The 6852-nt window shown below is 31.1% G+C and overlaps 1 protein-coding gene across 1 annotated transcript in view; it reads right to left on the minus strand.

The window, feature by feature from the left end:
- The window catches only part of LOC106677028 (ATPase WRNIP1), a 385191-nt gene extending 380828 nt beyond the window's left edge, over positions 1 to 4363 (minus strand). Inside the window, exon 1 of the mRNA XM_067048308.1 lies at positions 4347 to 4363. The gene's annotated coding sequence lies outside the window, so the exon portion shown is untranslated. The remainder of the gene's footprint in view (positions 1 to 4346) is intronic.
- Positions 4364 to 6852: the final 2489 nt, after the last annotated feature.

The raw sequence follows: 6852 nt of genomic DNA on the forward strand, positions 1-6852 counted from the left end.
GAGAAGGTAGTGGTGGGGATGGGTAAGAGTGAGGTGGTGGGGGTAAGAGGATTTGTATAACCAAGCAAAAATAAATATCTGAATTCAATATGTGAACTGGTTTATTATTTCAAATATATAACATTGGATTGATTTTAATTTATATTTATGTAATATTAGCATAGAGTATACGTTGTCATGGAAATATGTCGCCTCGGCGCTTCGAGGCCTACACGGGCACGGTTTTTTTTATTCCTAAATTAAAAATGTATAATGTATTATTATAAACTAACGCATCTAAAGACTTTTACTTTGCTTCAGACACTCCAAAGCTAAATTTTCAATTACGTAACCAGAAAAAGATTACCCAGTACCTTTAACGATATCCAAATGTACATCACACTATGCTTATTGAAACCACTTTAAAATTTGTATAACCGTTCATTGAGAAGCGATTTGAGATAATATAGAATATCTGAGTGGCTCAGAATGTTCATGTTAATTGATCAGTTATGCTCGCTCCTTTGACAAAGTGCTGAATTATATCGTGTTTATTACTTAAGCTTGTTTGAGAAACTTGGGCGTATTTCGAAACAAATCTTAACATATATAGAAGGACTACTAAATCTGGGAATTATCCCCGCTCAATGGGCATAATCCTGGAATGTATTGAGTTATCCGGATTTATAGCCAGGCGTACTTCACTACCGACCTTGCCCCACCCCTGCCCAAATTACAGGGATTAACTCAGATCGCCTATCAATCTTAAGGCAGATTGAATTAAATCATCGGGTAGCACCGCGAACCCAGGAAACCCTACGCTTCTCCAGTTCACAGGAAAATGATGAATCACGGTTTGTTTAACGATGGCAGTGTGTGAATACCTTCTGTCGATAAGCGGGTTCGCTGGTGATTTATAGCTCTTGCTGAGCAAAGTTATAACTACAATGTCTGCAGCTTTTAAAATATATATATTCAAAGAAATAATTAAAGGCATTGAAGTCAAAATTATTTTAAAGTATGAATAACAACCAGAGACCGGCATCTTTTGATCACTAATTACGAATTCAGTCAAAAATAGACATGAATCCATTTATAAAAAAAGACGTTCTATTAAGACTTGTTTATTGCGTCAACGTTGCAAACTTGTTTATTGCATGAAATTGTACGTATGGGTATAACTATAACTATTTATAACGTATAAGTATAACTAAACGAATTTGAAAATTTCGAAATTGCATTTTTTGAGATTTTAAAATTTACAAATTTGTATGTGATTTATGAAAAAATAGAATTAATTTCGTTTAATAACTTTCAACCAATATTTAGGTAAATGATTCATGGCGTGATCTCAACCACTAGTTCCTCTGCCGCGATCTGTGGAAAATAGGAACATACCGAAATCTCTCTGTTTTAAGAAAGTTAATGCTCACTGTAATACAATTACATTTTTTTTTTTGTTTTGTTTTTTAAATATTTTTACTAACAAAACATGATGATTTGGTTCTGAGTACCGCAAATTGAGCTTAGATTTTTATGTAAAACACGAAAATCAAATTTACGTTTAAAAAAAAAAGTGGTCCTATCCTTTACACAGTTTTTACAGCTGACATCCCAACCCATCCTAACACTATTCTCACCACGTATGCCAATGACACATGCCTATTGTCAGTGAATAATGATCCTTCCATTATATCCCAATCTCACATCACCACCCTTGAAGAATGGTGCCAAAACTGGAGGATTAAAATAAATTCCAATAAATCCCACCAAATCACATTTACCCTTCGTCGTAAACCTTCGTCTTGCCCCACAGTATCTTTTAATAATACCCCACTTATTCCTGTGGAACAGATCCGTTACTTAGGACTAAATCTGGACAAACGACTGGCATGGAATCCTCATACAAGACTGAAAAGACAGGAAACTGCTCGTCGATTCCGACTATTACAACATTTACTAGACAAACGGTCCAAACTTCCAATCCATTACAAAAGACTGATCTAGACGACTATTATAAGGCCTATCTGAACATATGGAATTGAGCTATGGGGCTCCACTAAACCATCTAATTCCTCTCGAATCCAATCCTTACAGTCCAAAATCCTTCGTAAAATCCTTAATGCTCCTTACTTTGTCACAAATCAAATCATCCATCAGGACCTCAATGTCCCCTATGTTGCCGATTCGGGCAGAACCAGATACCAATCCTTCCATAATAAACTTCCCAACCACCCAAACCAACTCGTTTCTAGCCTAGCTTCTCCTTCACTACCTAATAATCCTCCTAGGCGTCTGAAAAGAAGATGGCCTCGAGATGTTCTCTAATAGAAATGTTTTTGGAGTTCTATCAATGGGTAGATTCTCCAGATGTTTGTATCACGTCATAATATAACTTACAGGAAATTTACTTGATGTGTATATATGTATACAGTTGTAAATAACAATAAATAAATTAAGGAAAAAAAAAGTTTAAAAATTAACAATTATTTTGTTACAGAAAAATGATAATAAAATAATATAGAATTTCGGAACTCGGAAATATTAAATCTAATGTTTGGATTTTAATATGATAAATACACCTTAGTCCAAAAAGTTCAACCCTCAAGCGCCTTTTGTTACCTATAGGTGACACAACTTTGAGAGTGTCTAACAAATAAGTGAATATCTCCTGCTACTACAGCCCACCTATTGTTTAATTTAATTTGAAACATTGTTTAACCCTAAAATAAATTAAAATAGGTGTGTTGTCAGTATTTTACTCGTTGTATTCATTTTGCTAAAGTCGCTTTGAGGTTTCAGTAACTTGCATGATTTACACTTTGTTTTACACTAACTACGGAACGAAAAAGGTAAGTAAAACATCAAATTCAAATTATATAGAATATGTATTGTCACTATTAGATGTCGTTTTGTAAATTATAGCCATGATTCACATTACAATATTGTTTGTCAGCGCTTATTGTCTACTTCATGTGACACCCATGACAAATGCATTAAAACATGCTTTTACATAAAGTTTATATTTCTGTGTAATTTAGAATCATCGTAATTAGAAGCTATGTGTTATTTGTTGGCAAGTTTCCTCAAGTTTACTGCCCTTAAGTAAGTACTTTGAACATTTAATATGAAAGTAGATATCTATTTTTCATTAATAAAGTAGTTCGGTCAAATATTAATTTATTTTCTATAACCAAAATAGTTCATAAAAATTATAATCATTAGACGTGAATATCTCTTAAATGAAGCATTAACAGGCATACCTTCATAGGGGTTTTTCTTGTTTTGAGATTCTTAATTAACATTTTCAGTTCGTGGACAGTTATCCCTGAAACACCCAGGACATTTAAAAAAAAAAACTTTTTTGTCTCGGTTAGTGCCTTATTTAAAAAAAAAAAAAAACCTTTTCTAAATCATGCAGTTAGTTCTTTTAGCCGTAAAATACCAAAATTATACCTAATTTTTACTTTTTTCTTTCAAGTCTTCATAATACTAATTTTATCAACAGATGATTTGGTAGAGATTCGCCGCGTTGTAACCTTTTTTCACACAATATTAGGTTTCATCCATACCCCGACATTTCTCCAGAGCTATTATCACCTTCTCCAGAGAATAGGCTGCAGTATGCAAAATAGAAAGTTCACAATAAAATGGAGTGTAGTGAATGTTCAGACATGTCTCGCAGTCTTCCGAGAATGGTGATAACTTTCCAACTCAAATATCAGACTCTCAGAAAGAAATAATTTATCTCAATATTATTAGTCTTATTCTGTAATGGGAATAAACTTTTTTCCTTCAATTTATTTTTGTTATTACATTTTTGCAGTTATTTGCACTCCAGTATCTACCTTTATTAATGATTTATATTTCCTAAAAATAATTCTTGCATTACTGAACTGCTGCACCCAGATTTCGCTGATACATTTTTCCGGGCAATACTTTTTCACTTTACTGAGAAAACTACAATTAGTCTTGCGAGTGTCTATATAATTGTGGACTCCAGGTAGGAATTACGAGATAATTATTGTTCTGATCAGATTCAAGGAAAGACCAAAAAGGGATGATTGGAACTACTAATGAGTAAAAATAAGAAGTTTTGTCATGCAAGTGCTACCTCGTAAAAAAACAAACAAAAAACTTAGATTACCATTCATGAAAAATAAAACAGTAATTCGGTAGTGCGTTTATAATTAATTGTTTAATCTTACTACTTCATCAACCAAAAATTTTGTTTTCAAATCCCAAGTTAATTTTACATTTCTTCTACATCCGAAAAATAAAATAAAATAATAAGCTTGCAATGTGGATTTGACTTACATGTTAAAATACGTCACCTCAGTTTACTTATAAACTAAAAAAAAACATACCTCAGCATCAATCAAGGACAACCTAGAATGAGAAAAAAACATGTTTTAGTAAAAGTTAACTTATAACATGTTTTTATAAAAAAAGTTTCGAGCTATGTTTGTAATATTTATAATATTTCTTCAAAAAATCTTAAGGATCAAAGATAAAAGAAGTAAATGTAAAACATTTAATATACCATTGGAAAGTAAAATATTTTAGAATATGATATCTAACATATAGAGTCGTATAAGATCAGGAAGAATGACGAAAAACTTAACTAATGCAATATTAATAGACTGAATTTATAAATAAATGCTTTCATATATTAAATACATAGTTTAATGAATTGAGAAACAAAACATAATTAATTAACAAAAACCTCTAACATTTACACAATTAATAAAATAAATAAATAACTGACATATATCCTCAAAAAAATAATTAGAGAAATATCGAACTAAATATATAATGATGAGAAGATCGTTGATCGTGGATAACATATATGAGGAGAAGATGGTTGGAGGTTACGGTCAGAATATAACACAAATAAGTTGAAAGAACTTATTTCATAGTGCCAACGTTTCGGCCAGAATTTTTTGCCTTCAGGTTGGTAATCCAAGTGGTTTGGACTAGGATTTCCGGCCTCCTACAAGTAGCCCTGATGAAGGCTAGAAATTCTTCTTCTCATATATAAATAAATAATAATAATAAATACTATATAAATACTGAGTTCATAACAGAATGTTTTTCATTGGTCAGCACTTTAAGATGAAGTTGAATTTCCTACGTTGTAAGCAACGGCACCTTTAACTACTGATGGTTGGAAATGTAATTTTTATAAACGTTTTTTGATAAATTCATCTATTGATTCCAACTGTTAACAGTGCAATCAACAATTTCTTATAAACCAAGAGGGGTATACTGCGATTCTCAGGATTTAGTTTAGAAACAACAGTTTTTTATTTTCTCACAGGATTTTTAAAAAAAGGAGTTAAAAGATTTTTTATTCTGTTCACGGAGAAACCTTAATTGTGCCTTGAAGAATGTTTAAAACGAGCAACATATCGTTTTTTTTTTCACACCTTGTTTTAGCCTCAGGATGTAAAGTGCTCCGAACCATGTACGGCTAAGGTTGCGGTGTTAATGTAGCAATTAGTCAGAGGGTTCCGAACTAAATTATCCCGTACTCCGACACTCCGCAGATATCTTGGACGGGTTATCTCCACAGCGATCGGCTCGCTACATTATGATGCGGAGCGGTGACATCTGCCGTGGTGTGTCCTCACTGCATAATTAGTATTTATCATGAGACGATGTTCAACATCGATTTAAGAGGCTGCAGAAAGAGATATTGGTCCTGTATACATTTTTTATTGCAGGCTGACATTTTTCTTTTTTTTTAACTGGGTGAAACAAGTTTTATACAAATTATATTTGACCGTTACTGACTGAACAACACCTGAGTCCATGATCAACAAATGAGTTGATGATCACATGATCAACAACTTAAACGACATTAGGCATTGAGATGCAAAAGGGAGTAAATACATATTTAAAAATATTTTAAGAAACTTAAAAATATGTGTAATTCAAGTGATTTGAATCTTAGAAACAATTATTATTGGATCAGTAGTTTTTACATCCAAAACAGAGTTGTAAAATATTGTTAGTCTATTCTAAATACCAAAATTAAAAATACAAAAAGTATGCATCGTTACTAATAATAGGAGATTATACTGAAGAAAATAAAACAATATAGGATATAATAACAATGATTGTAAAAGAAGTAACTAATAATAAGTAAAAGTAAATAAAGTGTAGTTTAAAAAAAAAAATTACAAAGAAATAAGTAAGAAAAATAATTAAACAATGATAACAACTGTAGTATTTATATATCGTGAAGATAATCATTTATCTACACTGATAATAGTAGATAAATGATTATTTTCACGATATATAAATACTACAGTTGTTATCATTGTTTAATTATTTTTCTTACTTATTTCTTTGTAATTTTTTTTTTTTAAACTACTCTTTATTTACTTTTACTTATTATTAATTACTTCTTTTACAATCATTGTTATTATATCATATATTGTTTTATTTTCTTCAGTATAATCTCCTATTATTAGTAACGATATGTATCATTCTAATTTTACTTAATTATTATAGTTAAACGGTTGGCACCTCCCCACTCCTCCACACTTCTGCATCATTGTTGCCTTCTGTTCAACCGCTCGCTTTGAACAGGTAGGTTGTCCTGACTTGTTCTTTGCTCATTTATTATCATTTTATACCATTATTATTTTTTTTTTATTTATAATTATTCTTTCATGACGTTTATTTTATCTCTATATCCCCCCCCTTCCCCGTATTATTTTTGTTTTATGTGAACAATAACTCCTGTAATTTTTTAGCTTTATATTTTACGTATTTTTATAAAGAAATTTTACTCTTGCCATTGTTACTTGTTTTTATTCATATCATTGTATCTTATCTTTGTATTTTTATTCTTATCATTGTATC

This window comes from Halyomorpha halys, unplaced genomic scaffold, assembly GCF_000696795.3.
Source record: "Halyomorpha halys isolate HHAL.00 unplaced genomic scaffold, Hhal_1.1 Scaffold84.1, whole genome shotgun sequence".
Classification (NCBI taxonomy): Eukaryota; Metazoa; Arthropoda; class Insecta; order Hemiptera; family Pentatomidae; genus Halyomorpha; species Halyomorpha halys.